Source organism: Pinus tabuliformis, chromosome 8 (genome assembly GCF_031772625.1).
Source record: "Pinus tabuliformis cultivar Carrire ecotype Pingquan chromosome 8, CPIR1, whole genome shotgun sequence".
Lineage (NCBI taxonomy): Eukaryota > Viridiplantae > Streptophyta > Pinopsida > Pinales > Pinaceae > Pinus > Pinus tabuliformis.
Window position 1 is genome coordinate 1,250,148,636 of NC_142294.1, and position 23,728 is coordinate 1,250,172,363.

The window sequence follows — 23,728 nt, forward strand, 5'->3', positions numbered from 1 at the left end:
GGACATGTCCAAAAATACTAATAATTAAACTTGCTACCTATTTCTTTTACAAAGGACCCTTGGGAAAAACACCAACTCACAAAACAACCTCACCACCTATGTTCTTCTAAAATGAGGACACTTGTATTTAAATCAAATTGCCTAATTTTATAAATATTAGATTGAAGAGGAATGTCATTCCCTTTTGAGATTACATGACCCCCTTAGACTTATTGAAATGTATTTCATGGCTTGACATTCCTAGAACCTACATTAAATTCACTTGACGTTCCAGGACTAGCCAAATCCTAGAAAAGAAAGGACCCTTACACTCCCCTGAAACATAAAGTAAAAAATTTAGGCTATTCATATTTAAAATAAATTAACATTTGGGCTATCTAATACATTTATTCCAAACATTAAAGGACCCAATCAAAATGCACGAGGAGGAAAAGGAAAAAATGCAGGAGAAGAAATCAACAGATCAAAGAAGAATTTGGGGGAATGTTGGTTGAATTGGGACACATCAAATCGATTACCTATTTTTCCCCACTTCCAACATACCAACAACATGAAAAATATCTCTTGTATTATCAAAGGCCTAAAAAGTAAAAGAAAAAGAAGGTGTTTTGAAGATTTTCTTTTCTGTAAAAACCCTAGAGTTATGATGATTATGGAAACCAAAACTTCAAGTGAGGTAACTACCAAATTAACAAGAAAATGGGGAAGATATTTGAAAGTGATTTCCATTGATTCTTAGTGATAATTAGGCGGCCTTTCCATTAAATGGAACGCTTGATAAATGTACATTATTAACATATTTTTCACTTTTCAAATTCTTACCTTCCAATTTCAACTCATTGGCTCAGTTGAGATCTGCTACCTATGAAATTTATATCATCTATCCACACCTAAGGAAAAAATTGTCTTCCTCCAATCCATTTACAATGCTTAAAAAATCGTCTCCCATTTCCCTTTTATCCTTGGTCAAGATTTTAACCTCATCAAAACCTTTCAAGAAAAGTGAGCTAGCACAAGATGACTTGATCTAGAATCCATCGTATTTTAAGAAACAATTGCATCCTTCCACCTAGGTGATGTCAAGACTATAAATGGTACTTCACTTGGAAGAATATATGAGGAGGAGTGCAACAAGTTGCTTTGAAACATGATTGTTTCTTACTCATGGAATCCACTATGATCCATGATATATTTTTGAAGGATACATACTTCTGAGTCATGTCTCAAACTAGTGGTCTATATGTCTAAATATTTCCACAAAGCCTTAACACCATAACATGTCCTTTCACTTAGATAAGTTTTGGCTACACCATCCATAATTTAATTCTAACATAAATAGGTGGTGGGAGGAGTCAACAATATTGGATGACACATCAACGTACAAGCTCCAATAGAAACCCAAATACATTAAATTCATCTTATAATCTAGAATAAATCGAAATTTGGGAACAATTTGAAGGAAGAGCACATATAAGAATAAAATATGAAAAAAATATAATAGTAAGTAATCCTATATGTCTGATCATAATAATTATCTAAAGAATAGGTTTCCACTCTTACTGACATTGATGAGTGATATAAGCAATAAGAACTTATTCAGAAAGAAAAATTAAAGGCGTGTTGGATAAAATAACGAGAAATTAATAGAAATTTTTTCAAAAATATATATCCTTTAGCACCACAATCACAATCACATATCCTCCCTAAAAAATCCTGAAGGGGAAAAATCTATAGAACATCAGGAGATAACCTGGGAGCTGAATCATTATTATCAATGCATTTTTATAGAATTTGTCCCCAACAAACAACAAGTGATCCATGAAATCACTAATGGGATCCATTCCCTAAACACTCAAGAACAAAATGAGGCTTTTCTTAGGTGGACTCCCTTTTAAGAAGTGTAAGCAAAAATCAACACAATGCTAGGAAACAAATAGTGTGGACCAAATGGCTACACAAAAGAAATATTCTAGATCCATTGGTGTGGAGTGGGTCACAATGTTTGGTTGGTGGTGGATGAATCGAAGAAAACACTATATTTCCTAACAACCCTAGATGTCATTTTTTTCACATTGGTGAAAAAGAAAAATAAATTGTACATCAATTCATATATATCCATTGCTTTCTTAAATGTGATATATAAGGTCATCACTAAAATCCTAGTGTTACACATCATTTTGTCATTGTCCTTGTAATCCTTGTTCCTTGATCGTAAAGGACCTCTATGGTGACCCTCATGTGTTTTCCTAACATGAATAACATGTCCTTACATCCCTCTTAATCCGCATAACATTTCCCTCTTACATCATTTCCCAAGAATATTCCTTCAAACTCAAACTCATTTTTTCAAAATTGGCATTGGCACTTATTTTATTCCATGCACCAATTTGCAGAGTCTAATAATGGGCATAGCACTGAACGATGTTGGTAATCCATTCATGACTCGCACTGACCCTCTTTTGGCAAGTTTTTAAAAATGGAGTCGAAGTTTCAAGGTCTAGAAGCTTTGTGAACAGAAATCTGGTAGATGGTTGGGCAAGAGAGAGCTAAGAGATATTTTTTGGGCTCCTTTCCCTATTAAAATGCAAGAAACCAAAAGGGATAGGGCCTCTGCCATAATAAGAGGATCCATGTCCCATCTATCAAAGTTGTATAAACTCCTCGTTTTCCAACCTCGGCTAGCTAATGAAAGGGCTGGAATAATCTACAAATCTTGATAGCCATCTTGAGAACCTTAGCCTTCTAGTTTGTGTTTTTGAAGGGAGAATAAGCTTTTAGATTTTTTTGTTTGGATCAAAGATGAAGAAGCCTTGAATTTCCATTGTTTTGAGGGTGAATCATGAGATCCTAACAATAGTTATAGAACATGGACATGTCGAAGGAGACCTGCAATGCTAAGGCGAAGGTTGTAGATTCCTTTCTGTCATAATAAAACAATTGATATTTTGTTTCCTATATCAATTTCATATGTCATTTTGTAGATTAAGACTCCTTAGCCTCTTAAGTAGATTGAATATTTTTATGCTATCATGTGTGCTTTGGTTTCTTGTCTCATTGTTTGAGGTGCTTTATTCACACTAAGGAGCTAATCACTAGAGCAAAGACACAAGGAATTCGTCAAACAAGGATTAGCGATACAAAAGGAAGGATATTATCCATTCTCAATCTAAGGGAACTTATGTTAGCTTTTCTTGTTTGTGGCTATACCCTCTCCCTTGGGCTAGAGGGATTGTCTCTGTCTGTAGAGAGAATCTTCCTACTCCACACCTAGTCAACAGGTTCAAAATTCTCCTACAAAAGCTCAATTCTCTGAAGCAAACAAATTATGTCAAAGTTCACAAAATAATGGATGGAATAATTGTTTTGCATGACACCATACATTCTCTGGAAATATCCAAAAGGAATTTTATGATGCTCAAACTAGATATCCCAATATCTTTCAATTTATTGGAAATACCTCTTCATAATTATCAAATGTTTTGGATTTAATCAAGAATGGATATATGAAAATAGTAAAATGTTATTATCATCCTTCTTTTAAATTTTGGTAAACAAATCTCATACTACTTTATTCAAATAATCCTCAGGCATTCAATAGGGAAACCCACTCTAACCTTCCCTCCTCATAATAACAATGGAAGGGATATGTAGGGCTCTTAAAGTATTTCGTCAAGTAAATAAACTCAAAGGTATACGTATATTGAGAGAATATCTCCCATTGCCACATCAACAATTTGTTGATGATAGTATACACATAGGCACTACCACCATTCATGAAGAAAGAGAGTTGACACCAATTCTGAAGGAGTTTTCTCAAGCTTCAAGCATGGAAATCAATAAGAATGAGTCTTATGTATTGTTTTTTAATTCTCTACTCTCTTTTCATAGGAATATTAAAAGAATCTATGGATTCTAAATCAGAAAATTCCCCTCAAATAATATGGGTGTTTCATTAGTAGATAACTCCATCAAATAGAGCATATGTGAGGGAATATCATCTAAACTCAATAGAAAATAGGAAGGCTAGGCTTTTTGTTCCCTTAATGTTCCTAGGAAGCTTTTTCTTCTAAAGAAATTGTTATATTCCCTCCCCATATACCTATGTTCGACTCTCATGGCATTTGTCTCAATTTTGTAAGAACTTCATTAGATCTAGTGATCCTTCATATAGAGAGGTGCCAACATGGAAAAAATATGTTCAATGGTTTCTTGGGAAAAAAATTGTTTGCTGAAACTAAAATAAGTATTGGGATTGCGTAATCCCATTGTCTTGGAAACAATATTGGGAGAAATAAAATGGTGGAGGCAGAGAAAAGTAGGCTTATATCTCTAGAAATTCATATGGAATAAATTTACACTTCCAACATACCTCCACAAAACCTTCTCGAAATGTATTCTACACATTTTGGTTCCTCCATATGTTGATTAGATAATAAGGGAATTCACTTAATTTAGCAACATTTCTTTTGGGAAGTCAAATATTGTTGTATTGCATTATTCTGGGATTACTCACGACAACAACTCACTAAATGCCATGATCAACAAAATATAGATAACATTCTAATGGAAATGACTTCCCAAGGATTGACAAATATTATATATTACAAGATCTAGTTAGACATATGCCAACAACGGAGAAACTAGATACCATAAAAGGATTAGTATCCGAATCTAGAGGGTGAATCATGGCAGAAATTTTAGTGTAATATTCAACAAATATTAATCCCCTACCCTTCCCATTAAGAGAAGATGTTCTATGAATATACTTCGAAATAACCCTTATCTTTACATCAAGCCCATTATCTAGAAGTGGGGCATGAAGAAATAATAACTTAAGAGAATTGGTTCAAAATTAGGCAGAAAAACACATGGAAGAAAATCCTTCTTCCTATGGCTTCTAGTTCAAAATAATGCCCTAACGTGGAAAACATACAAAATTAAAAATACTAACGACCTTTTGTATGCCCCCTCTATATTCTCAGCTCAAAAATTTCTTAGCACTTACTCAACAGATGTGCCTTCTCCAACTTCATTTGTATTTGATCTAAGGATTATCCCACCTACTCTAATAGCGACCATTTTAGCATTCTTAAAACCATCACAAGCTGCAAAATTGATGCTTTCTCTAGCTCTATCCTCAACTGTATTTCGAACCTCTTTCGAGACTTCCTACTCTAGGCCCTTTGGAAGGTGTGAAACCATTAAATTTTGAGGGGATCTTCTATTGCCCTTGTCTCCCTCTAGAATTTAATTCTAAAAAATATAAAAGAAACCATTATTTCCCTCCTCTATTCTCCACAATATTTTTTAGGTTATGCCCAAGAATCTTAGCTTCAAAATAGGTCACACATTTTTCCTTCCCTACATTTCCTTTCTACGAAAGATGCTCATCCACCTTAACTTCATTTTCATAATTCCTATTATCCTCTACCACCCTACTCAAAGTTGATTTTTGACAGTTCCTTAAAAGGGAATCTAGGTCCAATTGGATATGGTATTAGTTTTAGAAACCATTGTGGTCTTCCACTATTTAGATACTCTAACACACTAAGCATTAATAGAAACAAAGTTGTGGAACTTACTAAAATTCATCATAGTATGAGAAATAACACAAATTTAATGCTTATCCATGTTATTCAGGGAAAGGGACTCATATCTTATCATTAACATGCTTCGTGAACTCTAGAATGGAAGAATTATTATGCAAGGTATCCTAAAAAATTATGAACATTTTGGTCATTATTCCTTTCAATTTCTACAAAATTCGAAACAAGGTTATTGATATGTTGGCTAACTATGGAAATCTAGATCCCTTTTGAAGAAATTCATCCACCTAGATCCTCTTGCAGGACACTCGTGTGAAGAAAATGTGTTAACAACTTGTACATATATACATGATACTCTCGGATGGGTGCATTCTGAGTGGGGGGAATTACCACCATCCCACCTCACTAAGATACCAAGGTACATGACAACATGATAACATAACATTTGTTAACACTTTAATATACTTGAGGTGACACCACTAGCAAACATTTACCATGGTAGTTAAATACCTTTTAACTCCACATGCCAATGAAATTTTCCTTCACTTCAATGCCACTATCATTTCTATATGTTGGAGCCTCTCCTATGTGAATAATCATTCCAATCTAACATTGAGCATTCAAATTGTGATTTTAGTTCAGGTATTTCACATTTGTAGCAACATGGTCATCAAAGGTTTCTATTCCACAAGAAAACTTTAACACTTGCAATATATTATTAAGCTCCTTTGCTGATTTATCTTCCTAAGAAGTAGCCTTTTGTCGAGCCATAAATTTTAGCTCATCTTGAAAAACAAAATAAGTAAGGTCCTCATAATGTCAATTTGGATTGAAATTGTGAAATAAAGTTGTGTGAGACCACTAGAGGGAATTTTTTTCAATCCAACACTTTTTACTTGTAAACTCATTGGGTACTCTAGTACATCCACCCATAGTTCTCACTGCATCTATGGTTATGGTACCTTCCTTTGTTAGAAACAACATTTCACCATTATGGAAGTGGTCCTTATGTATCAAAGAACCTCCTCTCTCTAGTTGATGTCAACTCTTCCACTTTCTTTCTTCTTATTCTTCTTCATGCATTATATCTTTGCCTAATCTATGAGCCCCAATGGTCATCTAGTGTTAGTTCCTTAGTGGATTCCTTATGTACCACCTCTCCTAGTTTCATTCTCCCCCGCGTCGCTTTTCTTCTCTAGAATTGAGTCTCCCTCACATCACTCTCCTTGGCTGGCTCCTATACTTATATTTTAACAATAAGTCACCTTTCCCTCTTGTCTTTTCCCTATTCAAGGTTTTGTCTTCATCCATTGATTGTCCTATGCTTACATGATTATTAGCATGTTTATTTCCTTCTACCAATTCTTTTGTCTTATTACCTCTCCTGTGATCTCAGCATGCCTCATCGACATGCTCATGTCTATAGACAAGTGAGATATTACTATCAACAAACTGATTAAGGTAACACACTTGCTCATTAATGATTGTACGAAATTACTCCTTGATTTAGAGAGTCTATGCAGACCCCATCCAAGACAAGGTCATTGATGCTGAAAGAGAGGGGACCTCCTAAGGGAATTACTTCTCAGATATTTAAGTTCTAGTGGATTTGAAAAATTAGGTCTAGACATCGGGCATATGTGTTGAAACTTCGACCACTACATGGACACAGTGGATTTTTATTAGCATATGAAGTTCCTTTTAGGAAAGGTTCTTATGGGCAAGTGTAAGTAGTGGGAAAATATCCTCCACTCCATGGAACACTTGCTTCACCACATGAAGGAGTCATTAGGGGAATTTTGAGGTCTAAAATTTCCCTCCTAAGGAAATTATAAAATAATAGTAGAAATAAGAAAATAAGATTAGATTACATCATCAAATTTGAGAGGGAAAAAGGAAAAACTATTTTTTCAACTTGTATTTTCAACTTATCTCCCTATGGGTTTACTCAAATTTCGGGTAGAGACACTGATTGCATGCCAAATTTGGTTTCTCATCCAATTATTACCCATATTTCATACTTTTGATGAACCCCTGCTACATGAAAAATGAGAAATACATGAAAAACGTGATTGCAATCACATTTTTTCATGTATTTCTAATTTTTCATGTAGCAAGGTCTATTTAAAGTATCAACCATGGGTACTCCATGGATGAGGAAGCACATTTTTCATCCAACGAGTACTCCCACTTAGAATTTGAGTAAAACAGTAGGGAGATAAGTTGAAAATACGAGTTGAAAAAGTAGTTTTATTATTTTATTATTTTTTAAACTTTTTACTTATTTACTCCAAATATGGTGAATCATCTGCCATGGTTGAAATCATCATCTTCAATCCTATTGGTTCTTATAAATTTAATTTTGGTTGTACATTTTTCTTAGGAGCCCCATTTTAGACCTCAAAATTCCCCTAATGCAAATTCACAACTGGAGCATATAGAGTAGCACCTTGTCATCCCTCCCCCTATTGGAGGCACCTTAAGAAAGAAGAAGGATCATTTCAAGGCCTCAACTACTAATTCATACTTCTTCAACTAGTGTCTAGTTATGTCCATGGTTAGTTTTTTGTTTTATTTGATATATTATGTCTCCCCATGGAGAGTAAAATTTTGGTTAGCATATCATATTCCTAGTGACCAACTCACTTAAAATTTTCAGTATTTTCATGTACAATCTTGTTTATGAGGAAATATATTATTTATGCACAAAAAATATGGTTATAAGTTAGAATATGCTTGTTATGATTTGATGCCTACAAGCCTTTACTAACCATTTAAATCATATAGTTTTCGTACTAGAACATCCTTTACAAATGCCTATATAAATCGTGATTATATATATATATATATATATATATATATATATATATATATATATATATAATTATAATTTTTAATATTGCCATACTTTGTATTGCTACCTTTCCATATAAATGGAAGTAATTTAGCTTGCATCATGGATTTAATAGAAGCAATAAAATAGATACATTGGTATAAAGTAAATAATATTATATAAATTTGGTGGTCAATTATTATATTTTATTAAATTATAATAGTAAATATTAAACTAAAATATATATTCTATTAAAATGTTTTTAACTTAATGATTTTAGAAGTATTTATTTATTTTTATTCTATAATAATTTTATCTTAGTAATTTCAATAAATATTTTTGAATAACACATATATTTTATTTTCCTTAATTTTTTTTGACATGGACAATTTTGTCAATTTTCTAATTGAATATTATTAAAAATCTTAAATTTTAAATTTAAGAAACTATATAATATTAGTTTATTGTGCCAAGGGACACTCTCCAACGTAATACGGAAAAGATATCGTAGTGATGTGTCCTTCAAGTATTTTGACTTTGTCAAACTATATCGAAAATTAAATTAAATTAGAAAAAAAATGTAAAATTAATAATGTAAAACATTTTTACTTTGTTAACATAAATAATAAAAAAATAACGTTAAAAAAAAATAATTAGTATTTTCCCATATTATTGACCTATGATATTCATGTGGAATTTAGCTTATTTAATGTGGTGAATTAAACCAACCTAAATTCCATCTTAACTTGGGGGTTAAGAAGCCCTTACAAGTATCAAAACACTTTTCACTTTAAAAGAAAATTTCATTTCAAGAGATTTAATACCTCTAGCTCAGTGTATCTTGTTTTATTATTTTAACATAAAACTTAAAAAAATCTTTAATTTTAAATACCAACTATCATTTCAATATATTTATAACATATAAATATTACTAATCAATATAATTAAATCACATAATATACTTTTTCGCATAAAATTCACACTATACAATAATATTGATCTATTTCCCCTATAGATTATAAAACATAAAATTATTATTGTAATATTATCTTCTACAAATATAATAATTTATTTTTTTTCCGAAGAAAGAGAATTCATAATTTCTATTAAAAGAAATTATATGCTGTTGATGCCATTGGCATATGCTATAGTGTGGTTTTCACCACTGTTCAGAAACAAAATTACATCAAAGTACCCGCAGAGATACGGTGGTTCTGTATCCCCCAGAGAAAGTGCAATGTCTCAAAACAAAATAAACAGTTCTGTAATAGTATAGCCGCTATACAGGTGCAAAAAGAAAAACATCTAAGCTGTGTTTGTTATATACAATAAATATCATAGAAGAGCCAAAAATTAGATGGGGGCATTTCCACCCTGTGGGAGGCCATCAATATATGGACGATGGAAAAATCTGTGCATCCCATTTGGTTGTGATCCTCGATCAGCCAATCTCCTAGAGAATGATCCGCTGCTTCTTTCGAGAGCCGGTCAGCAGCTGAATTTCTTTCCCTGTAAATGTGAGAAACAATGATCTGGTCAAAATGTGTTTTGAAAAAAAAAATTCTTCCAAGATATGTTTCAATGAATATGCATGACAGATGGATTTGTTGTTAACCCAATCAATCACAATCTTTGAGTCCCCAAAAATTTGTAGTTGCCGACAGTTTTTGGACAAAGCAAAATAGAGGAGATGTCTCAGTGTAATTAGTTCAACATGGTTGTTTGTGCCAAGACCAAGTCCCATTCTCAGGTGAAAATAGTGTGAGTCTGATAGATGAAAAAGTATGCCCCCCCCACAGCCTTGTCTCGGAGCTGCCCCATCAAAGTATGCCCACGGCATATCCCTGTTGATGATTTCTGGCATAATGTTCTTAGGGGTGTTCTGTTTATTTTCAAAGGGGATCTCCATATATGCCACACATATGGAAGGTGGGAGAAGGTTCCAATTTGCGATGCAGTCCTCAAAGATGATTGCATTCCGCCTATTCCAGATGTACCAGGACACCAAAAGCGGTAAGTTCCTGGACTTTTCTGAAGCCACTGCGTTCCACCACTGATCCCAGGCCGAAGGTATATCTTCCCCCTGCCAAGCTGTATTTATATTGAGAGCCTGAGTGACCTGGTTCCATATATCCTTTGTGACCTCGCAGGTAAGGAATAGATGTAGAGATGTTTCTTCCTCTTTCCTGCAAAGGACACACCATGTTGGTCCAGCAAAAGCTCTTTTCCTGAGGTTGGATCCGGTAGGTAATTTATCTGCAAGAATGTTCCACATGAGAAGTCGAGTTCTTGGTTGGGTTTGAAGGTGCCAGAGAGTTGACCACCAGCTTTTATGCAAGTCGGGGTTCTTTACCTCAATCAGCTTATAGTAGTCGATCTTTGGCGCATAATTACCAGATTTGGTAGCCGCCCAAATTAGCTCATCCCCTTCCTCTTTCAGTCTGATGTGCGATTCTGTTAGTGCCTGTATGTAATCTTTCCAGTTTGAGTTCCATTCATCCGTCAGTTGCCACTGTCGGTCTGTTAACCAAGCCTATGAGAAGATGGAAGTATGTTGCTGATCTCCAATCTGTGCAAGGTATTTAATGCCCCTGTTGTTAAGATATCGAACCAGCCCTTCCGGCAGTATGTGCGCATTCCCAGAGCCAGGCCAAGGATCTAAGCCTATGCGGACTTGAGAGCCATTACCAATACGCCATAAAAGATTGTATTATACATTAATATTTATATATTATTTCATTTTTTAATTACTTATTTTAATTATGGTCGTATGTATTATTGTAATATTATCTTCTACAAATATAATAATTAGTATTATACATTAATATTTATATATTATTTCATTTTTTAATTTCTTATTTTAATTATGGTCGTATGTTAAGATTTCTATGGAACATCATTAAATTATTTATCTCTCCTTTTGCTCTTATAATAAAATATTTAAAATTTGAAATATTAAAATAATTTTTTTTATATAAAATAATAAATAAAAATAAATATTGATTATCATTATTTTTAAAAATTTAAGAAAACAAAAATTTATAAAAAATTATCATTGAACATTTAAAATCTCTTGCTAGTTGGGAGGTCATGGGATCAAATCTCCTCGATGCCCTTGCGGTTAGGCCTTTCTTGTTTAGACGACGAATAGATCCCCTCAAGTTGATGGAAAAAGACATTAAAAATTTAAAAAATTTCCACTCTTTATTCCATTATGATATTCTTCCAAAGGTACTTCATTTCCCTAGCATTTTAAATTTAGTCTCCAACTTTAATATTTAAAGAAGAAATATATATTGAAATAATATTGATTGTTAAGGAAAGACTATCATTTTTTTCCTTTTTCCATCTTAAAAGTAAATTGAGATTAATTTTTAAGATTTCCATCTTAAAAGTAAATTGAGATTAATTTTTAAGAAATTATAAAAATTACTTGTTTATGACATTTCATATAAAAAAAATATATCATAATAGTTGATTATCTATCATTAAAAAAAATGGGAAGGAATTAAACAACTAGCTATACAAGTTTAAAGTTATCATTAAGAAGAAAAACAATGTTGATGAGATTTTTTACGAAAGATAGAAAACACTTGAAACTATTTTCGAATAGGTGTACACATCAATGCGATTATTAGCATCCTTACAATATGATGGTGCCTCCATTGGGTGTAGAGGTGAGTCAAGTTGACACTGACCATGCCACTTTCTACATTTATTAGCAACAATTTTTGAGTGATCTAGCTTCATGAGAATATGATCCATTGTTTACCTATCACTCATCAAGACATTTCATAAAAAAAAAATAATTGGACATATGTTTCCACATTGTACTGTTTTTGCAAACCTTTGGGGATTCCTACATGACGAATGTAGGTAGGTAAATTATAGAAAACCTTTGAGTCTAAAATTCCCTATCACTAGTGATAATTTTCTTCTGAGACGTTGTTCATAATTGAGTTTCAATCGAAGTGCGCATATGAAAATTATAACTTGAAAATTCAACAAGAAACCAAATCCACAAGCCTCCAATATTACCACTACTACCCTCCTGATGGAAGTGAGTGACCTAAGGCATTACGAATGTTGTAGGAAGGAAGAGACATGTACAGATAAATAGACTCAAGTCCAAAGAACAAAATGTTGGCAGGAAAAAAGGATTCATCCTTTTGAGAAATAAAAAACAGAATTGAAATTGATAAGAAGGGTGTTCCCAATGAGAGAGAATGGAAAACAAAAAATAATCAATCATTTATGAATGTGAGAAAGAACGACCCTACAAGGATGTGAGAAAGTAAAATACTACAAAAATGATTCCTGAGGGTAAGAAACAACATTAAAGGAGGAAAATGCAGAAAATGAAAATACATATAGAAAACCTAACTCTAAGACGTCCATCAAAACTTTTGCAGAGCAAGAAATTAACACAAACAAACAACACCAAATATCATCTAAAGTACTTAATAACGCATCCAACACTAAACAATATGAGCAAGCCAGACATTAATATACTATGTTACTTTGGACTGAAATCGTGTAATCAACATCAACCTCAATACTGGTAATTAACACCCTCATCCTAGATTTAAATTTCATTATGATATTTTGTCGTTAAAAATAGATTGCATTTTCCCTTTAAAGTTGGTCTTAATAGTTAAATGTCACAAACCTCTTCACTACTATCAACAAGAAAATTTGTTTTATTTTTTATTTTTTTTCTTTATACTTAACTTATACTTAACTTATCCACTTGCATTAGTAATAAAATATATTGATTGTGTTTACTTACATATTACACTAGTACTCCTTTCTTACTTAATGTATATATTATTTTCTTTTATTTGATTGAAAACATTTACAAAAGGAGCCAGCGGTTTTCCTCGCAGAGAGAAGAAATCTATGAAGTACTTATCTATGAAGTACTTTTCTTTTGTTTCAGTACACCTTACTCATGATATATATATATATATATATATATATCTACCACTAATATAAATTATCTGTATATATATATATATATATATATATATATATATATATATATATATATATATATATATATATATCTTCTACCACTAATATAAATTATCTGTTATGACTATAAAGAATCTTGTTATAATTAGTTTATTTCATTTCCCTTGTCAACATACTCCATAACCTTGTTAGTATAGTTCATGGTCTAAGACCTTACGCTAAGGAAAGGTTGTGACTTATGTGTGATGGTGGTCGAATCATAACATTTATAGAGTGAGTGATCGTCCAACGTTTCTCACTTATAACTAACAATCTTAGTGTTATTAGTCTGGAATGGTGATAGTGGCTTGTGTAACATGAATACTCCATACGTTGGTTGACCTCCACCATTTCACATAAACTTAACTCTTTATGCATGCCAACTGTATGGTGTAAAAAAAAAAATCATCTAGGAAAAAGAATGACCAACCATTGTGATCCAACTCAAGAAGTTCCATATTTCCATCAATTGAGTTTGTAGTGATTTATTCTCGTGAACGGCTACGATGCAACGAGGTGATCCAATGGCCCACCGCATAGTTATTAAAACCCTAAACCCCTAAACAATTTATCTCTCATTTATTGTGTTATGACTTGTTCTAGGAGACGCAGAGAGACTATTCACGAAGCCGACTAGCTGCCTAGTAAGTCAATCTTACCTCTCACTATTAGTAGTACTACAAGTGTGTTCATTGTTTATTGAAATTTTTTCATGGCTCGTAGAATTTCTATGAATACCATCCCTCGATTATTACGCAACAGGAGATTGTGTGGTTTTTAATTGAACTTGCAACCTACAAACCTCAGGGCACTTAGAAATTTTCCCTTCTAGAGAGATTTCAACCATGCACGAGAGGTAATTTTGTTTTCTTTGTTCAATTTTGTATTCACTATTATGAATTTTCCCTATTATTTTTCCATTAAGGTTCTCATATTAAACATTGTGGCTTTCGTTTACAGTGTCTATAGGGAAACGGCATATCAAAGGTGTAAAAATTTCCTTTAACAGCCCAAGATTATCAATACCAAATATTTCACTGACAAACTTAATATGATCTTTGTTTAAGATAACATACCTTGATTAACAACGGAAGAAGTAATGGCTGCCATCTTCTGTCTTCTATCTTCTGTCTTCAGAATTCGGTTTCTCTCCTCTTGCCCTCACTTCCTTATGTGTTTCTTGATGGAGAAGAATACAACCCTTGTGGGGAGAGAGAGGACCCAATCCTTTATATTTTTAACTTTAAATCTGGTACGTCCATCATATACCAATTCAACGCTTTAATGCTTTAATCCTTTAATGCTTTAATGCTTTAATGCTTTTAATTATGGAATGACTTAATTAGTTGGGTCACATTAAGATTTAGAAACTTCCATTTAATTTCTAACATTCTCCCACTTGACCCGACTATTCATAATATTAAGCGTTGAACATCATACTATGATAAATTGCTGAGAGTTATGGCGGTTGTGCACTATTAATTCAATGCATTCCCTTCCATATACTACAATACCAGCAATCCATCAATTCATACTCATAATTTATATAAAACAGCATAATGGTCCACATAATGTCTTATATCATAATGATTAAACATAATATCTTTATAATACTCTTTCTTGTTTAAAATTACATAAAATACGTACTACTTCATTAAAACAAGAGACACATAATTGTATATCAGAAACACATAAAAGAGCTCAGAATGTCACACATCAATTATCATTAATACAACCAAGACCCATTCTTTGAACATGTTCCTTAAATTGTCTTGGTTGTAACCCTTTCGTCAAAGGGTCTGTAATCATAAGTTTTGTCCTGATGTGCATGATTGACACTCTTTGTTTCTGAACCTCATCTTTCACAACAAGATACTTCAGATCTATGTGCTTGGCACCTTTAGAGTACTTGTCGTTCTTTGAGAAAATACTGCTGCAGAGTTATCACAATAAATTTTCAGCGGCTTGCTAATGGTGTTGACAACCGCAAGTCCTGAAATAAAGTTCTGCAACCATAATGCATGAATTGTGGATCCTTAATGATTCCAATATCATAATCTGATTCTTGCATATAAACGATATAATCATCAGAAATAGCTGACCTACGATTTCTCTGAGGTCTTCTTAATGCTACTTGTTGTGGTTCATGCATATCTGTATTATGTAAGTCATTTCCTTCAGGAAGTACTTCTTCATTTATATGTTGCTCATTATCATCATGCTGTTCTACAACAGCTGGAACAACATTTGGAGTAATAGTAGATGGCGGAACTATTCTAGGCAATGTAACATTTACCCTTGTTTCCTTTACTTCTACTATTTCTTTTCTAGTACTCCCACTGACTTCACCATTCTCAATGAATCTTGCATTACCAGTTTCTATTATTTCAAGAAGCTGGCATACAATCCACACATAATTCTAGATCATTAACATTATTTGCTACATTCAACAAGGAATTCGCATAAGTGTCATTCAGTTTCAATTTATATAAACCATCAATTAGAATACCAGAATCAACATTATCAGTATTCTTATATGAATCAAAACAACCAGATCCAAACATACATCTAAAACCAGAAATATCCAATTTACTTGCGGAAATAAGGTTTCTAGATAATGAAGGTACATAAAGGGTAGTGTATAAGTCTAATACATATCCACTTTCTATAAGTCTAATACATATCCACTTTCTAGAATTAGATAATAAGTCCCAATGCCGTCAATTGAAGATTTCATTCCGTTTTCCATTTGGATTTATGGTTCGGATCATACGAAATCCCTCTCTTTTCGAACCAAGCTTTCCTTTTCGGACAGTCACTTTGATAATGTCCTTTCTTTTTACAGAAATGACATTGAATATCCTTTAGTTCCTTCTTTTCCTTATCCTGCCCATTCTTAGCAGGTGCCTTTTTCTTCTTGAAATGACTTGATTTTCCTTTCTTTTCTTTACCAGCTTTATTACTCGCAAAACTTACTGAGTGATTTACTTGATTTTTCAACCGTCCTTCTTCTTGAACAAGTCTACTGGCCAATTCATTAACATTCCATTTATCCTTTATAGTGTTATAGTTTATCTGAAAAGGTCCATATTCTGAAGGTAGCGAGTTCAGGATAAACTGGACAAGAAAAGAATCCTCTACTGTAAGTCCCAGGGAGTTTAACCTTTATGCAAGATTAGTCATCTCTATAATGTGCTCTTGCATAGTTCGTGACCCATCAAACTTCATGGTCGTGAGTTCTGCCATAAGAGTGCCAGCGAGTGACTTATCAGCTGAACGAAAATGCTCTTCCACAGACTGCATATATTCCTTAATTTAATTCTTCATGATCAAAATAAATGTGTCAATAATTTCAATCTAGATTGAAGGGAAGACGCCCATATGAATAGTAACAAGGAATTCAAACCAGATATCTCTGTCCTAAACATTTCTGTCCTAAACATCCTTTTAAACATGTATTGCAAAAGCGGAAGCATAGACGATGCATGCAATGTGTTTGACAAAGTGCCTAAGAGAAATGCTTGGTTTAATGTTACACGGAGGCTTTGAAGCTTTTCATATAAATGCAACAAGAAATCACGAAGCCGGGTTTACATATGGAAAACGTGGAAGCATAGAGTAGGCTAACCAAATCATTTGCTAAAATGTTTGAGCCAGAGATGGTCACAATATCTGCAATGATTTCAACTTATGCATAGCATGGCAATATTGAGGAAGCCTTTTGGCCTGAATTGCTTTAATTAAAATCTCTTCTTCAGGGTTTCATAAGTGCGCAAGGTGGGTGTAAATGCCGAGATATCCAACGAAAAGGTTAAGGAGAATCAGTTCACCTTGACCAGCGTGAAAATGTTGGACGCCTCCATCACTAAAATTGGCCAGCACATAATACCTTAAAATTTGAAGAGCACGGCTTCACTTGCAATAAAAGGGTGGCTTCATACATTAGCGTAAAAGGCCGGCCGCTCCTTGTGATAAGACATACCGCCATCCGATGTTAAAAGATCCATGATTCATAATCAAAGGCGGCTAGATCCAGTCCATGCCATGTTTCAAAAGATAGCATCAATATGAGGCGGCTTGATTAAAAACAAATGGACCCTGATTTTACCATTCCGGACAGAGAAAGAAATTGAGACGAAATTCCCCAATGGGAAAACGAATCTCATTGGCATGGGTTGGGAACTCCGGCGTGCAGTGTCCAGGGCAATGTGCATGGCTATAATAATGACTCTAGGGTTATATAAAGCCCTTTCAGCATTTCATCATTTGCGAAAAATTCTTAAAGCAGTTTCTAACAACCGCAACAGCCAACAGTCAAGCAATCAGTTTAACTAATCACTGCTAGATAGTCAATCAACTGTTTTGTGTTAGATCGTTAAGTCCAGAGTTCTTATATAACGCTTTTGAGCATATTACAGGCAGGTTACGCATATTTCTCAGATTAATTTGAAGGAAAGGTTCCATGGCAAAATGCTACAGCTGCAGTTTAATATTTACACAACAAAACGTTCCAGGAAATTGCGCAAGATAATAATAACAAAGCCAACTTCGTTTTCCACAGAGCAGCAAGGCCGATCCATGCATCTTTAGAAACCCTTAGCATCTAAATACGATATCTTATCCAGATTATTAAAATAGCGTACCTTTTGCAGCCCCGCCTCCCACTCAGCCATTTGACTAACGAATTTACATAAATAAAAATTAATGCATGGCGTTTAGACACCGGCAGCGCAATTACATGGCTCGGTTTTTGAAGGCAAGAATTGAGCTTGAAAATTGAAACGATGCTGAGCGGGTAAGGGCGCTTACGGATTTAATTAACATCATGAGTAAAGCTCAATTGCAATCATAGGAAATATTTAGTTATTGATTTGCTCTGATACCACATGTAAAAATTTCCTTTAACAGCCCAAGATTATCAATACCAAATATTTCACTGACAAACTTAATATGATCTTTGTTTAAGATAACATACCTTGATTAACAGCGGAAGAAGTAATGGCTGCCATCTTCTGTCTTCTGTCTTCTGTCTTCAGAATTCGGTTTCTCTCCTCTTGCCCTCACTTCCTTATGTGTTTCTTGATGGAGAAGAATACAACCCTTGTGGGGAGAGAGAGGACCCAATCCTTTATATTTTTAACTTTAAATCTGGTACGTCCATCATATACCAATTCAACGCTTTAATGCTTTAATCCTTTAATGCTTTAATGCTTTAATGCTTTTAATTATGGAATCACTTAATTAGTTGGGTCACATTAAGATTTAGAAACTTCCATTTAATTTCTAACAAAAGGGTCCAGTATTTCGAGTTCTCTGTTTTGCAGTTTCTTTAGTGCTCAACCCACCAATTCCTCTATAGAGTAATAAAGCTTTGTTCCCACCCCACGTTATATTATCCCTTTGCTTAGAATGTAAAATATTTCTTGGTTTTTGTTCGGTGGATGCCAGTTTAAAAATTTATGTTCTTCTGTTACCTCTTCAACATATAGGAAAGGGGAAGACCTCAACATTTTTGCATGTAACAGGTAAAGATTTGGTTTGGGTCAGTGGAATTTATCCCGTGTTTCTATTAAGGCAACCTGTCTCATTGGTTTTTAATATATGTACTTCCCATTGTTGTCCCTTTCACAGATATGGAGGACATATTCATGCCTGACTTATTCCTATTATCACATCTTGAACAACGGTCCTTCGACTGACAGTGCTCACATTGCTACAAGTTGGTTCGATGTCTCTATTTCGGTGATGGGTCTATGTGAATTTTGCTAGATGAAACTTTTCTCCAACTTGAACTTGCAGGCATACGGATTAGATTCATTCCTTACTCTTTTTTATCCAAATGTTTCCTAGATATCCTATTAAAGGACAATTATATGATCTTATGATCTTGATCGATAGCCTTGAGGGGTTTTGTTCTACTTTCCTAAAATTTTATTTGAAAAATATTCTGATTGTTCAACAAACTATAGTCTATTTAATCTCTCATTTTCCAATTGCCGCTTTTTTGTTCGATGTTATGGTTTTTTTTTTTTCCCTTTCTGGAAAATATGGTAAATCTAAAGAACAAAATCCTAATCTACCGTGAAGCCAGTGGGCACAATTACTTTATTATAAATCGATGCCTTCTGGTTTAATATGTATTCAGTACAAACATTGGTTTTACTTTATTTTCATTTACAGAGGATATTCAATGGATGAATTACTAAAGGATGGTTAAGCTTGATGTTAAATTTCCAGATTAACTTGCATCCATCGTAAAGTTTAGAATAGCTAAAGATATTCCTAAGAATGTACTGATTAGACATTTCATCATCTATTTGTGAATGTGTTTGATATTAAAGAAAAATTGTTGAGTGACACAGATTTTATCTGTGTTTAATTAGTTCGCATCATTAAGTTCATCTTATGGTTTGAGTGTAATTTACCATTTTTCTTGTAATAATAGAGATGCAAATTCTACAGTTCTAACACTTTTCTAGGCTTGCCTCTGACAAAGTCATCTTTGTATGTATCTTAATCACCAAAATAAGCATACTATATTAAATTGTTGAATTAATTTACATTTTCCCTATCTTCTTAGCTCCTTCAATAAAATTTGTTAGTTTTGTCTCTTGTTCATTAAATGGAAGTGTTGGACACCTAATCCTCAATGGCTTAGTGTGGAATCTCAATAGAAAAAAGGAGTCCAAGAGACCTTGGGATGTGGAACCCAATGGTCAAACCATGTACTATAAATGTATATCACTTGTTAATAAAAATTGTATTTGCATGTTTTATTTTTCAGATTATGTTGCTGCCATGTGTATTTAACATGATATTAGAGAAGGCATATTCCAACCTTGCATAATTACTTTGAGTCATTTGTTTTATGGATTTTATGTGCAAGTAATTTATGCCATCACTTATGCATTTCATGAATATTTACTCAGCTAAATTCTAGTTGCAACCTTTGTTACTTCTCAAGCACTATTTTAGCATTCCTAAAATTAGTTGTAACTTCTTGTATCAGTCTTTCTGCCATAATTATTGTTTGTGCCATATTCCATCCTTTCCTTTTTGCATTCTCTAAGCTCTTTTCCATAACCATTGTCTGCCATATTCCCTCCTAATAGTTGGCGTGCCAGGTAGGGGCACGAACCCACAGTCGCCTGATTGAAAACCCTTTTGGTCCATCAAATTCAATGAACAAATTTCTAACTCCAAAAGCATGCGCTGAGGCATTTTGCACCCTATTATAGACATTTTTGTGCCCTACAACCTCAAGCATGAAATGTTTATAAACCAAGGGCTCCTAAGTCCCTAAAAGAGTTGTTCTAACCCCTAAAGGAACAAGGTCAACAGATTACAACTTCTCCCAGAAGTTCTCCATGAAAAACTATTCAAAATTGGTCAAAACAGGATCATTGCAGCTGCTCCACTAGCTAGGTGTGTTGCATCTCAACGAAATGCACTGTGAGGGTGCATTGCATTTCAAAACTCCCTTCTGTGGGGTGCGATGGGCGAGAAATGAAAAATTGCAGTGTCATTCCGCGAGGTGGAGAGGCAATGGAAGCTTCCAGAATCTTCTCCTGTGATACTTGCCTCACTGAATTGGACCAAGGATGAGTAATTGGCCCTCAGTCTCCAAGTGGAAGCAAGAACTGATAGAGAGAAGACACTAATCAAATCACAAGCTGACTCATCCCCATTACAGATATCTATATATGGATCCCTCAGCCCAGAGATACAGAGGCTGGAATTTTGCATATTGTAAGGAATTACTGTTGGTTTCTAGAGACAAACATCAGATTGTTGGGTGATCTATGCTTTGTTTGAGGTGAAGTGGGGCTTCTTTGCTGGGAGGTTGACGCTGGGTCAGAACAACTGCTTGTAACTCCTTTTGGATCTTTTCTTGTTTATCAATAAAAGCTATTTCAGTTTTCCTCCATGCTTGTGTATCGTTGATGCTTCTTACATTTGTATGGTCAATTTAAATCTGATCCTAAGTTGTTTATGAATATAGATCCATGTCTTCGTATAGTTCTATGCTTTTTTGATCTTACAGGTACTTTGTGAAGTTGGGCGTGCAAGGGAGCAGGTAGTTGGGGACTATCAAAGAAGAGAGGGATCGAATCAAAGGATTAGCGCAAGACAGAGGTTGGCCTTTCTATTCCTCTCTATCTATTATTCATAAAGGAAAAACATAAGTAGCTTTTCTCTATTTGTTTCTAAGGCAGCTGTCACACCTTAGTGGGATAGAGCAGTTCTATATAGACACTTTTCCTTGTAACAAAATGGCGACTCCACTGGGGAGCTAATTAGTTTGTTTGTTTATCATTATTTGTTGTTTGTTTCATAAACTTACAAGTAGCATTCGAACTGCATTTGCCATAACAACTGCTGCTTCAATCCATTCACTGGATCTATTTATGATTTAAACAACTGATTCACAAACTATTTGATTGCCCTTGTGATAGCTCTTAGATCCTCCTTAAATCTACCCCTAATTGTTTTTTACTCGGCCAAAAACCAAGGACTGAACTGCAAACTGTGACTTGGAACCCGAACAGAGTCTCGTTTCTAGCCCAGCACAGGTACTGTTCAGAGTTTTTGAATATCAGCGCACTTCCCGAAGGGACAACCTGCGCTGCATTTCAGATTCTTTGTGTTACAGGTGCACTGATCAGACTAGCTCTGTGCAGCTGTGGCTTCTGTGCTTCATTCTTTCTAGTTCTATCCCTGAATTTTGCTGCCTATGATCAATATATGTCTGTTTGAAACTCCTTTTCCTTGCTGTTATTTCACCTCCTTTGTACAAAAGAACTGTAGATGTTTTTGTGTGTTTGTTGAGTCATTTATAGTTTTCCTTTGCAAAAGTAGCATAGTCGTACTATCGTCCTTTGATTTGAATCTGTCGCAAGTGTCGATTTCGATCATAGGAGAAAGTTTGATTGTTGTTGATGGTCGATTATCCTGTTACTATTGCTTTTGGTTTGAATTTGTAATTTTCTAGTGTCAAAAACAAGTATTCATTTCACAATCGTAAGGTGTCGTAATCATCTCTATTTTTAATTTCGAAAAGAAGCCTGTTTATGTTTGTCACTTGAAAAGAAATTCAGATTTGTACATCAACTTTCTTTTTGTGCATTTGCATATAGACAGTCTGTTTGGCTTGATTTAGGAAAGTGCATTTACAGTGTGCTCTTTGCTCTTTGTGAAAAGATTCTGTCTTTCTTTTCCCTAGTAGCTAGGATTTTCATTGCACAAAAGAGATAAAAAGTTTGTTTAACATCTTTAGATTGCATTTTAGGAATTACATCTACATCTCGTGGTGAACCCAAAAGGCAAACTTCATAAGCAAGATCGACTTAAAATAAATTCAATCAATCTAACAACTCTTTGGAACTTAGCGCACAACATTTAGAGGTCTAGGCTAGAGACATATTCCAGCATCGTAAAGCCTGGTAACTATTGTTCTCACTGATGGTTGGGTGATTCCTCCACTTTGAGACGATAAGTGCCAGTACGAACTTGTGCTCCCACGTACCGTGGAGTATATTTTGGGAGACCCCTATAGGCTTAAATCCTTTATCCATAGGAAGCCGTGTCTGTGGCCCTATTGATCGCAATGCATTGAACACAGCATTCGGGAAGATTGCCTGCCGTACCATAAAAAGTATTATGCAGTTTTGCGATTGGTTTGGTTCTCCCTCTACCTAGATTTCCAGAGTAGTCCCTTTCGTTCCTTTTCAGACTCCTTAACGGAAAAGGTCCATCTGAGCACTTGTCACTTCAGGCTCATTAAAAATCAAAGGAGACTAGAGTCATCTTTTGTTTTTTCTTGACTCTTAAAAATTGAAAAAACAAGTTGTGTCAAGGCGTCTAAAATTTATTTTAAACAGAATATTCATTACCCCTTTCCTACATTGATCTTAGGTTGAGAAAATGGAATCCACCAACCAAGGAATTCCCCTTGGAGACAATTGGTTTGCCTGTATGGCTCTTCTCAACCTCTGTCGTTCAGAACACCACTATTGCAGAACAATCGAATCAGCAATTAGACGAGTCCAGAGTTACCCACCAACCTTCTACTTCCTCTAATTCTTCCTCTCCTCCTTCCTCTTCGCTTAATGGGGCTGGTAAAGCGAAAAGTAAAGATCCTAAGGAGAAGAAGGAAAAGAAGAAGAAAGAGAAGAAGAAGAAGGAGCCAAAAGCGAATGGGCGCAAATGAGTGTCGTCTAACAAAAATCCACACACTGCACCGACCAGGCCTAAATCGCCATGTGTCATTTGCAAAGGAGACCACTTTCATAGAGATTGTCCTTGCATCCCTTGGATCCTAAGGGACTGATCTCCT